This window comes from Amphiprion ocellaris, chromosome 15, assembly GCF_022539595.1.
Source record: "Amphiprion ocellaris isolate individual 3 ecotype Okinawa chromosome 15, ASM2253959v1, whole genome shotgun sequence".
Classification (NCBI taxonomy): domain Eukaryota; kingdom Metazoa; phylum Chordata; class Actinopteri; family Pomacentridae; genus Amphiprion; species Amphiprion ocellaris.
The window spans coordinates 23685768-23699350 of NC_072780.1; the positions used below are offsets into that span (position 1 = coordinate 23685768).

General features: G+C 39.9%; 1 protein-coding gene across 1 annotated transcript in view; it reads left to right on the forward strand.

The window, feature by feature from the left end:
* The first annotated feature begins 277 nt into the window (after window positions 1-277).
* The window catches only part of gatad2b (GATA zinc finger domain containing 2B), a 60557-nt gene continuing 47251 nt past the window's right edge, over window positions 278-13583 (forward strand). Inside the window, exon 1 of the mRNA XM_023294611.3 lies at window positions 278-438. The gene's annotated coding sequence lies outside the window, so the exon portion shown is untranslated. The remainder of the gene's footprint in view (window positions 439-13583) is intronic.

The window sequence follows — 13583 nt, forward strand, 5'->3', positions numbered from 1 at the left end:
TCAGTGGATGGAAGCAGCCTGCTCCGTACGTTAAACACCATTTAAAAACTTGAACGTGGATGGACGCGAACGCATTGTTTCTTCAGCCCCATTAGCGTTAACATGGCTCTCCATCCAGACTCAGACAACAACACTGCTACCAACCAATCAGGTCTCTTGCTGTCTTCGCCGCGGAAATGAACAACCAATCAGCTGTCTGTCTAGGTCTACTGTGACAATAAATAGCCATTCAGTTGTCTGTCTGGACTTCACGGAGTGACTGTCTGACCAATGAGCTTTCTGTCTGGCTGCACCGAGGGGGTGAGCGTCTGTCGAGGCCCAATCGGCGGCTCAGTGCTGCCTACCGGTGCCGGGGACTGGTGGTGAGGAGCCGCTGCAGCGCATCAGGACCGGACCGTAAACCCGGAGACGGTACACACTGAGGCGAAGGAGACACAGGTGAGTCCGAGGATGTGCGCAGGGCCTGGCTCTGGTCAGAGAGTCTTTTGAAAGGGCAGCAGCGGGATTCATATGGCGGCAGCACGGCTCGGTTTCTGCTGTGTGGTTTTCCTGCCGTTGGATATGCTGATATGCTGTCAGACAATAGAGCGCCTTTGCTTTCCTATTTATTGATGCAGTCTGACATGTTGGCGACACAAACCGCCGCCTCGAACTGTTATTTTCAATTTAAAGGCGTGAAGTCACAGCGGACACATTCGTGAATGTTTGTAAATCGTACCTGGCTGTTTGTATTTCGATAATAACCGATGTGTTAATGCAGACGTTGTGATTACATTGTAATGGAAACGTTGTTCGGAATGCCTCCAATCTGTTTCATTGTTTGATCCAGAGTCTCTAGGGGTTAACTGAGACAGGAGAAAAAGCCCCGGTCCTCCAAATACGTGTTAATGCTCATTTAAAGAGCACAGAAAGGAGATGCGCTGCTTTTATGGCAGCACAACTGTGTGAAGTGGCAGATTAAAAGGCGCTAGGAAGAGGCCGGGCTGCTGATGGCCCTCAGCAATTAGGAAGAAAAATTCGAAATGCATCAGCCATTTACGTAGAGACTCAACGAGCTCCATATGCACCTAAATGGCTGCCTGGCGCCTGACAGCAGCAGCAGCAGCATTTTACTGTAGGAGGGAAGGCTTTCTTCAGGCCGAGCGGCTGATGGTCTCCTGACGGCGGATTAGCAGAGCTGGATGTCTAGATGACGTTAGAGACCAAACTGGAATCAATATTTCATGTGTGCTGCTATTATTCTGCAGTGTACAGGAGCTCATTTCGTGTGTGTTGAGCAGAACTGTTGTCTCCTCTGCTGCTCTTCAGGATTTACGAGTCACATCCAGATGGATTCATTTCTGACTTCTGTCACGTTCATTCCTGTAGTGAGGATCTTTGAAAAGGAAAGGGCTGAAAGGAGGTGAAGAGCGCATGTATAGATCATTTTTGTTAATGTTGTCTTTCTCTTTAACAAAACGTGATGAGATCTTTGCATGGACTGGTCTTCTCAGGTTCCAGTTGAGATATAATGAAGTTGTCATTTCATTTTCAGCAGGTTTTTCTTTGTTTTTTGTTTTATGAAGAAAGTATTTGAAAAAATTTGTTACTGGAAGGCTGTTGTCACAGATTTTAGTTTGGCCAGTTTTGTCACTTCTTGCTGTAAAACCTGCAGTCTTTTCGCTTTCTCAGCAATGTATCACATCGAAGCAGCTGGTTGATATTAATCCTGTCTTATTTAGGACATTGTGCTCCCTTCACAAACTTTCATTTAAGTGTGGAGATAAAGACACCTCACAGCCTTTGGTTCTGAGATAGATGTTGGCAGACCTCGATACTCTCAGCCCTCCACTCACATAGTGATAGCGGCTTTGTATGAATGAAAGGTCCCTGCTGTTGTAGAGTCTGAATGAACTGTAGTAGTCTCAATGATGGAGTTGTTCCTCTTCCTGTTTCCAGCTCAGTGTCTCCTAGCAGCCCCAGCAGCATACAGATGAAGACTACCATACCGTTATGACAGATTTTTACAGCACCTGCAGAGTACTGTAGTGTAGTTTCTGCAGAACATGCAGTCAGTCGGATTTAATGTTTGAGATCAATCACTGAGCGGGTCCTCATTGATAGTAGTGTTAATAGCAGTTATGATACATTAAGTTCATATTGCAGTATGTATTAGGTGTCAGGCCACTGGGATTGTTTGTGAAGGACCTCAGAGCTGGTGTGCTGTTTTCAACATTTAAAATATAGTAATAATGATTTTAATAATGATTAATAAACATTATTTGCAGCACTTTCAACAAACAAAATATCAACGTACTTTATATACATGATAGTTGAACCTTGACTAAAACATTTCAGTACTGAAATGTGGAAAACAAATTATATAAATGGTATACTTATGAAAAGGAATTAAGTTAAAGATAAAAGCAATAGTGAATGAGAGAGGGTAGGCATGGTAGTAATGAAACAGTGTGAGAGTGATTAGAAAATGTTAATGATTCTTCAGCCTCAGAACTATTTTGTTACTGCTGCCTCTGAGAGTTCTTGAGAATGTTTAATAAGGAATCCTTGTGGATCCAAATTTATATTAATTTAATGGTGAAAGAATTGCATCAAAGCCATGTGCTCAGCGTTCTTTGTTACCACCCGACTACCCTAGACAGCTGGGTTGTAACAGAGACATTTTACAGATGTTTGTAAATTACCTCAAAAATACTGTTGTGTAACTAACAGTAAACTTTACAATAAACTGCACTGCAAGTTATACTTACTTAATGGCTGGCATGTACTGTTAAATAAGCAATCTGTACTGTCAGCCGATACATCAGCATGGTCTTTTGTATCAACCTGGATTGTGTCCATGGCTCTCAGTATTAAACTTTGAAGAAGCTAAAGCTTTGACTTTATGCTAAGCCAGATTCTTAGTCTTGCTTGCTTCTTTTTCTTCACTTTCTTGATTTAAAACACCATTTAGTTTTTCACATTGGACTGAATTAAGACAGTGTTCCTGTACAGCTCTGTTAAAGCTTAAACCTGGCATTATTCTCTGTGACTTATTTTTCTAAAGCATCTACCTCAGTGCTATTAAATGAGTGAGTATTTGGGGTAGCAGGATGTTGTATGTAGGACCAAATGAAGGAACATGTCACCCAGTCTAATGGACAGTGGGACAGTGGAAATTTTTTTGACACAGAGGAAGAGAATATATCAGCCTTAATTTGACTTGTAATTTCATAGTAATAGGATGCATTCATGGTTGGTGATGTGAAATGGGAGATAACATAAGATTTACATAAGATTTGTTTACAGGATTAAAAGTGCGTGCGTGCATCAGCTGATGCATTTTTTTTTTTTTAACTGGGAAGGCCCAAAAACTTGGACTTGACTGGCAAGTTACTAGAAATTCTTCCTGTCAGACAAAATCATTAGAACTTAACAATAATAATAATTATTATAACTTTATTTGTATAGCACTTTTCAAAACACACAGTTACAAAGTGCTTTGCAGTAAAAAACAAATAGGATGAAAGAAAAAACAACGGCAAGATCCCATAAGAACACAGTAAAAGTGTATAAATAACAGCAGCAGTTAAGAAAAGGCCATATGGTAAAAGTGAGTTTTAAGGAGTGATTGAAAAGAGGACACTGTGTTTGCCTGCTTGAGATCCTCAGGGCATTCCAGAATTTGGGTGCCCGAAATATGAAGGCTCAGTCACCTTTAGTGACCAAACAGGACTTGGGAACCTTCAGAAGGGCCTGCCAGTGGCTGTCAGGCTGTGTTCATTCTCATGAGGAAGTAGTAGTAGTTCCTGGATGTAGAAAAGGGCCTGGTCATTCAAAGCTTTAAAAACAAGCAGTAAAATCTTAAAATCAATTCTAAAACTCACAGGTAGCTAGTGAAGGGCAATAAGAACTGGTGTGATGTGGTCATTTCTCTTGGTACATGTTGCAAGCCTGGCGGCAGCATTTTGACTTGATTGCCACCTATGAATGTTTCGCTTACATACTGGATAGTGCATTACAGTAGTCGAGTCTGGAGGAGATAAAAGCATGAATGACAGTTTTTAAAAAGTCTAAGAGAAAGGAATGAAGAGATTTTTTTCAGTTGTCTCAATTGATCAAAGCAGGATGGTACATCTTGGTCACCTGTGCATCAAGAGATAGTTCCAAATCAAAAATGACCCCTATGCTGTAAACAGAGCACCCAGACTAGGAGACAGATTATTAATACTACTCGTGCTGGGGCCAGGAAGGACAAGCAACAATCACAGGCAAAGTTAAAAGTACTCTTTGGTAAGAGTTATGTACTAAAAGTGCCATCTGGACTGTGTAAGTGTGATTTGTTTAGATTTGACTGACAATGGCAGAGCAAGCATGCATCCATCTGATAGTCATGGTATGATGAGGTAGTGACAGCTACTTCAAACAAAAGTCTGTAACAGTACTGCACCATTATGGCCAGATGATAATCACAATGATTTTGATCAATATTGAGATCCATATTAAGGATCATGATTAATCATTGATTTTAGAGACAAAATATGTATTTTTTGACATTTTTCCATTTGAGTAAACATAAGCTTTCACTTTAATTTTGTGCTACATTCATCGTAATGAACAAAACTTTCCCTTAGGATAAGACTTAAAATAAGGTCCTTCCTTACCTGAATTCTCTGCATCCCTATAAACAAAATTGTACCCAGTAGACCTCATTTGCTGGACATTTGCTTTGAGATAGGCACTATATTTTACCAAAGTTTCCTGAACACTTCACATGCAGGCTATTGCAGACACTAGCAGGGTGGATGTGCACAGAGAAGCTTCTAGTCTTTCCTCTCTGTTACAGCTGTGCAGCTGCTCAAAATAAGTCTTTGACCAAAAATGTCCAGAAAGAGTAAAATATGTCCATTCTAATGTCAGACTTATGTAAGCTGAAACCAAGTGTTTTCATGTACTTGGGCTGTTTTCTATGCTCAAAGCATTTTAAACCTCACTATTGCAGGTGATCATATTTATTTATGTGTTGGAGGCCAAAATTGTGAATGGGATAAATATTCGATTAATTGTGCAGCCCCGATCTGTACCATTATAGCAAAATGTGAAATTCAAACAGCCCATCTTGCATGAGGCAAAGGGTTCTAGTAGTGTTTGAAGCTAATTCCAAATTTTGGTGTATTAAGCTTCCAAGGGCAGTTTTTCCAAGATGGATCATTGTGGATGAAGTATGAGGCTCTCTCCATCATAGCAAAATCTATAAAGAGCTTAGGGTAACATGTGGGGCTCATACAGCTGCTCACCCCCAAGGGAGATCTTTGTGCACACACAAAGAAAAGTTGCAGATTGTGATGAATGATTGACTGTACACATGTGCACATAGTTACCTGTGTAGCCAGTACACCTGATAGACCAGGTATAAGATCTTTTTATTATGATGGCGAGCTGCAAAAAGCATACTGTATACAGATGTATGCATTGTTTTTACATTCACATATTAAAGCATTGGAGCCAAAATGTTGACAAATGAGAATTACATTTATATAAAATATAAATTCCTTGTCATTTGCTTTAAATACTGCTGCAGCCTCTCCAGGGAGCCTCTGATCATGCAGACAGACCACTTACACCATGGTGGACTACAGCAGGTGATGGTAGTCTTTGCTGTGCTCTGTAGAAGACCCAATGCCAGTTGGAGAGCCATTCCATCCAGAACTCACAGCAGGGGAAGGACAGATTCATTTGCTACTATGCTACTGTGCTACACTGAGGCTGCACAGCAGAAAAAGCCCAACCTGGATGACATAACTAACTACCACTGCCAGCTGCAGTCAAACATGATGGAGTTGGAGTCCAGTCATGGGGCCAGAGACTTACCAAGGGGACAGCTATAGGAAAAAAACATAACAAATTCTCACTGCAATTTGACAAATGATGAGACTAATGTTAATGCCTACTGTTTACTTGAGAAAGGATGACTGAGACCTGATGCATGGGAATGGACAAGAGTACAGGCAAGCCATGATAGGTTGGAGTGTAGTTTAGTCTAGCATTTGCTGTCTAGTTATAACCAATAATGTATTTGTTATTGAATATAATGCTGTTTTCAATACTTTGTTCATAGCACTTAATATTTTCACAACAAAAGATTTTGGACAAATGTATTCAACAACGGAAAACCTGAGCATTCTCATACGTACGTAGCTGTAAGCTAATTAGAATGTAATGAGATGCATGCACTGGCTCAGATGTGGCCATTCTAATCAATGGCAGACGAAACATATCTGGTTATTTACTAGTCAAAACCTTTGTTACTCCATTTTGAGCTTGATTTACTGTAAAATGTTAAAACTATACAGATTCATACAAGTATATGACCTTTAGATAAAGACACTATCAACTTGGATAAGGCAATGTTTCGCTATTATAAAGCCATGGGTTTTTTTAATTTTCTGAAAACAGTTTTTGACATAGAAAGTTTCTGCCAAACAGTAGTTACAAATGGTGAATTGATAAAAATCTGTAATAGTTTGGAGAACTGAGTGCTAGAGAATGTAAGGAATTTCACATTATATGAAGAGTTACATTTTGATCTGTGAAATTTCTGAGTCACAACAAAGTTTGATTGTCTCGCATAGAGTTTAGAAGAGTATGTGTGAGAAGACAGACATATGTATAATTAACTCTGAATTAAAAAAAATAATTTTGGAGTGCGTGTAATACCTTTACTCTTGCACAAATTGATTTGTGTGATCTTAATGATGTAGTTTGCAGTAAAGCAACGAGTAGTGCTTTCTAACTGGAGTAAAATTAATGGGGAATGCAGACATGTTTTTGCTTTTATTTGTCTCTGAGTCAGTTGTAGAAATGGCCTAGCAGTCGTCAGCAGTGCAGCTGTGACTAATCCAGCTGGTGAATAAGCAGTGTGCACATCATTGCTGCACTGCTGTGCTGCATTTAGCCAGGTGCTGCACAAGGTCACCCCCGTCAACTTCTCTTAGTTCAGTCCTCCAAATACACTAAAGGGCAAAGTGGGATCTTTGACTAGAGATGAAATATGGGTCATTCATGCAGTGGTACAAATTGTCATTTAAATATGATCCTGACCAAACATAGATGACCTCTAATGGAAGGTGTTCTGCAGATTTGATGTCCTATAATGCTACTATGGATAATTAAATTTTGGCACTGTATGTATTTTTACTATTTCGATTCTGATTCTACGTATAGTTTCTCACTTCCAATTCTTTGAGCGGCAGGAGGGGTAAGATTGCTACAACAGTAAAATCCAGCTTTTACTTTAATGCACAAATAATAATACTGTGTTATGGAATATCAATTGCAGAAGCCATTTTTCTGCATTGCTTACTTTTAATACCATAATACATCTTCCTGATTATACTCACACACTTAAACTTTCAGTACCATTTCAATGCAGGATTTTAACAGTGTGGCATTAGTACTTTGACTGTATATCTTAGTACTTTCTCCACCACTGCTCATCTCAATTGATCAAGGTAAACAAACTAAACTAAATACTGTACATGAAATGTTCTTTAAGAAGAGAGGTGAGCACAGCAGATGTGCACACCCCCTTTAAGGAATGTGGCGACAGAGACTAGTGGGTTTGTTGTGAGAAGTGCATGAGAGAAGTATCAGCGTGTTGCTGTAGTCACACTTGCCACGTTTACATGAGCTCATTAATTCCCCTTTAATTCAGAATTAAAGTTAATTCTGCTTTAAAATCTCCTTGTAAACACTTAATTCCGGATTAAAAAGTTAATTCCGAATAAATTTAAGTCAGAATAAACTACCTGGTTTATTCCGATGTTAATTCTGAATAAACTAATTCCTGTGTATATTCTATTCATGTATACAGTTAATTCCGCTTTAGTTAATTCCGGTCATTCTGCGCATGCTTGGCTCCTCACGTAGCAATGACGTAGCAACGTACCCAGCTTGGTCTTCTTCCTCCCTTCTCCGGTATTCTATCTCTCTTCTCCCTCTCAAGTGACGCAACAGAAGTAGTACGCCATTGTCGAGTTGCTGTTTCAAAACGACAATAAAAAGCAAAGCGAAAAGCATGCTTATTATTTGTTCCTCCATGTTGGTTGGGAAAAGAAATGCCACGGCAAATGGAGTTTGTTGTCTTCCGGTAAACAGGGATACGTCACGTCCACTCCCTGTCCAATCAGAATCCTTTCCAATGCCCAAGCGTTAAAGCGGAATTAAGGAAGGGGATAAACGTGCAGTCCGTGTAAACCTTAATTCGGAATTAATATTTCCATGTAAACGCGAAGCACAAAACTTTAATTCCGAATAAGTTAATTCCGAATTAATAATTCCGAATTAAAAAACTTCATGTAAACGTGGCCAGTGAGGTGTTCATAAAACTAGTAGTAAAGTTACTCTAGTAATCTAGATGAGTTAGTAGAGTTTGTAGGTTGTTGTATTGTGTTGTGCTCACTGAGAAGGAACAAAGAGTCCCTATTTGTAATACCACGGCATCCTCTTGCATTCTTAACAGAGGGTCGCTATGGTTCAGGTGGTAGAAGCATTAAGGCTTAAAGTGACTGATTGCAAGGTTGGCGGTTTGATCTGTGGCCCCTCTGCTTGCTGAAGTGTCCTTGGGCAAGACACTGAACCCTAAGTTGCTCTTGATGGCCGGCACCTTGCATGGCAGCTCTGTCTCCATTGGTGTGTGAATGGGTGAATGTAAAACATTGTAAAGCGCTTTGAGTACCAATAAGGCAGAAGGACGCTACGTAAGTGTAGACCATTTACCATTCACAGAAGACTTGTGTGAAACCCTACTTACCACTGAGAAGTGATACCAACAGAAATACAGACCTAGATCAAGTTATTAGATAGATTAAACCTTTATTGATCCCACAGCGGGGAAATTTATTATTTATTATTATCGTAACCAAAGCGACAGTGACCGCTTTTCTGCTGTCTTGAATATTTTGGAAGTTACTTTAACTACTTGTGTGATAGCATTTGCAGAATTTAGGTGGCTGTTACAAGACAGTCATTTGTAATGTTGGCCTACTAATCAAGCTACTCGGCAACAGTGACTGAGTAGGTTAGCAAAGAATAATGCTCAACCAAGTGGACCAAGTGAAGAAAATTTCTCAGATGTCCACTTGAGGCTGGCTTCAAAAACGAGTCTGTCCTCGAGTCCTATATATTTAAATGTCTAACACTGCAGCAGATATAACGATATTAATAAAACATTAAGGCTTAAAGTTGTGTATTATTAAGGATGTGTTTGCTCTGAGTGACAAGTGGGTGTCGTCATAGGACAGTCCATTGCATGCTATAGTATGTTAATGGTGCAGACTGATAGCAGTAAATATGCAGTAGTAGATATGGAACCTGTTTAGGAATGCAAAACAAAAATGTGTTTTAAGAAGTCTTTAAAAGAGAAGACACCCCGCTGGTCTCTTTTCGAAAGCCCTGACAACAAAAGCATGGTCACCTTTCAACTGTCTGCAGCATTGAAGTTTGTTGAAGATTAAGTTCTGCATTGTGCTACTTTGTTCATGCTGACCACAATATGTGCATAGCGGAGAGTATTGAAGGCTCAAGCATTGAATGTCTGGTCAGATTAATAATCTTGTTAACTTTTTCTTTGATCACATTTTAAATAATTTTGCCAATTTAACACTATCTCATATCCATGAATGCATAAAATGTCAGAGAAAAGCAGTGTTGTGGATGTATCCAAATGTTATTACTTTTCTGTTAAAAATCCTCTTAAGTAAAAGTATGCTGTATTATAACAACTACAACAAATTGATTCACTGCAAAAAGTAACTTAAGAGCATGTACATGTAAGTTACTAGATTTGCAGTGTTACATTTACACATTGTGCTGGCATTGTTCCATCCATTTTATTCTTCAAATTTTCAGTCACAATTCTGCAATTTGTGTCAAAAAGTTGTTTCTGAAATACACAAGATGCAGTTTGATGTGAGTGTGTGTTATGTGTTTACATGTTTTGTACCATTTTCTCACTGTACTTGATTGTCTTTGTCATGTGTTTGTTCCTGACATGTATCGATTCTCCTCTTGGTTGTCAAATTCAGCCCCATTTTAAGATGTCTGTGCCTTTGACTAAATGTCTCATGCTCCTGCTGCTTTTTTTCTTTTTCCTTTTTCTCCTTTGGCACGTAAAGCAGTGTATGCCCCACCCTGTGGTCTAAAATTCTGCACTTCGTCTTTTCTTGTCAAAGTGCCAGGTCCTAAAGAAGAGATTTTCCTCTTTCTGTTCTGAAAACACTGGGGCTGCTACTCTTCCTCCTCCTCACCTCCTACCCTAGCTCGCTCTCTGGCTTTCTTACTGTGTGATGTCTTGACCACTAACGGCTACATATTAAGAGATAATTCCATACCCTGAGGTTACAAACCAGATCAGACTGGCTCAGTGCATTTTGACTGCATTCGGTTCTCTTGCCAAAAAACAAACCATATGAAAAAAATAGAAGAAAATTATGTCCCAGCTTTTTTAAAATGGACATGACACTGATTTGCAGTCGCAGTACCACAGCAACAAGAAATGCACACCTCTTTTATCTGACAATGAGGAATGATCTTGGATGTTTTCTTGTTAATATTTCTCAAAGATAACAACACACATCAACATTTTTAGTGGGTATATGTTTGATCGTGGTAATGGGTGAATGTAATGTGTAAGACCTCTCACTTTACTACAAAGGATCACGGTAGTCTTGACTTCTCTACGACCATCAGATAGCATACAACACAGATGTTGATTAGTAATATTGCTTCTGTGTATTAGTCTATTAGTTTTTGCCTCAACTGAGTTTATATATACAATTATGCACACTTTGCGATATGCATTCTGGTCAGTTTAATCGAATTAAACTGACCAGTTTACTATTTTTTGCAAACCAGTTGGTTTGGTTGATTCACAGTCAGTTGGGGAGAAAAGTCCATAATGATTTGTTGTTAGTAAAATTAGTGCAGTACCTGCTCAAAACAGGCCAACTCTCTGCACATCCAAAGTACTTGACAGTCAACACTGTCTCTGTTGTGTTATTACACCATTAACATTTGAATGTTTAGCTAGCATCTCAATAGATAAAACCAGCACCACTGAGACAAAGCATTGGACAGTTAACTCTAATGGTCTATTCAGATGTGGCTCTGTTCATATTACAGAAATGTAGCCAGCCAGTTGCATTAGCCCCCATATTGAACACAGAAAAGCAAATGGGGAAACAGCAGCTGATTACAGGTTACGCTATATCACCTTGTCAGTGACTATTCTGGGAGATAGGATTAGTGTGTGAACATAATACAGGATTTCTGGAGAAATGAGGACTTCTATGTTTGGCCTTTGTCAGCGCTTGGCAAAAATCAAAACTCCTCCAAAGTCCAGCAGCAACTACTTCAATTACAGCTCTGTTAATAAGGAATTCTAAAGATATTGATCCTCCACATACAGTCTCTCCTCATACCAAACATTTGTTTAAAGTAGGGACCGACCTGTTATCGGCTTGACTGATAATTGAGGCTGATCATACAGATGCTTTGGCATCTGTATGAATATTGGTATCATTATGTTTATTGACCGATTATCTCAATATAGGTTAAATGGCCACTTTGTCTGTGATGCAGCTGTTGCTCTCTCTTTCTGCAATCACTCTGTGATCTCAAGTGAAGTCCCACCCACAGCACTCTCTGATTGGCTGTTGCACTTTACAAGTAGCAGCCAGTTGCTGAAAACTATTAGGACAGACAAGTGCACCTGCAGAGAGGAGAAGCTCCCAACAGATTTTGTCATATTTTCAGAAGACCTACAATAAATCTATGAAAAAACAAAGATGTATGTGTTTCAATCATTGCATCATTGAAAATTAAGAGTTGTCGGAGTCACCGGTATGATATACATGGTCTTTACAAGTGTATTTAAATTTTTTTTTTGACTGCACGTGGATGTTTAAGTAAACAGAAAATATAGTAGAGCCAAATGACAACATTAGTTGATGAAAGCTGTAAAAAAGGTAGTGCAGAAGTAGCTTTGTACATGGGGGTGATGAACAAACATCAACAAAACTGATCATTGATCAAGACCTATAATCGAACTAGGGCTGCAACTAACGATGAATAGATGAATCGTCTGAGCACGATACATCATCAAAAGCGGAAGTGAGCACGCAATGCAACAGAAATCACGCGCGGAACACGGATGGACATCCACTCTAAATCGTACATATATTAAATATGCACGATACAGCACGGATGTCTGTGCTGTATCATAAACGTAGATGTCCAGGCTGTATTGTGCATATATAATATATGCATATACCATGTATGCACGATACAGCAACGGTCATTTCTGTTGCATTGCACGCTCACTTCCGCTTTTGATGACGTATTGTGCTCAGACAATTCATTGATTCATCGTTAGTTACAGCCCTAAATCGAACACTGCTGTTGCATGTTTCTTTATGTTTCTCAACATCCGCAAAGTGCGAATGCAGTTGCTTAGATGAGCGGTTGTCAGGAAAAGTGTAGACAGACATACACTAGGGCTTCACAGTTATAAACATGTTAATCACCGTGATGTTGATCAATATTGAAAGCATGATTATTTTTCACTGCTATTCACTGATTTGAGGGACTACAATTTCTCTATCATACTTTGATATAGGGCTGGGCCTAAAAAAAAACCTCAGATTTTTTTTACAAAAAATCCCGATTCACGATTTATCCGATTTTTTTTTTTTAAACCCCCTACCTAATCTCAGCACGCCGGAGTCCAATCTACTTTATGCAAATGAGCTGCAGCCCTCTCCAGGTAAACACACTGGATCGCAGCTGGAAATGCGCCGCATGTGGCATGCTGGTCCGGTTGCGGTGCATTTCCCGCTGCGATCCGGTGTGTTTACCCGGAGAAGGCTGCAGCTCATTTGCATAAAGTAGACTGGACTTCTAATTTATGCAAATTGGATGCGGCGTGCGGAAATTCCATGCATCGTGAAACTGTCCTCAAACTTCTAAACTAGGCGTCGGTGACATAAAACAAGGACAGATTCAGCTGCTGCACAGATTATTTCTCGCCTCAGATGCTTTCAGAAATACTTTTCGCTGACGTGTTTTTTGAAATAAAAGGGGAAATTTGCGGCCGAGCTGCTGTGTTTATCCGACTCATCTGCCGGACTGTCCAGCTGAAAGCTCGGTCGTGTGACCACGTAGCGTCCTGCTGTTGCTCAGCGCTGTCATGTGACCATGTTGTGGTCCGCTAGTGACCGTCCGTCGGCCGTGCGATTTTCAGATGCGGTGTGTTGCCGTACGGGAAAATCGCATCTAGCGGACATGCGCCTTTAGATCTGCACTGCTCGCCGCCATGTTGTTTGTGTATCAAACGCGGGGGAGAGGGGGTGCGCACTCTGAACTACGGGAGCCCAGCGGGAAGGCGTTGGTGGCGGATGTTGATGAGAAAATTGATTTTCATTAAAACAAATCAACATTTAGTACAAACACGAATTAATCGATAAAATCGATTTATCGCCCAGCCCTACTTTGATATTTGAATAACCAAAACACTGCTTTTCAAATGTTTTACTTTCCTGCTAATG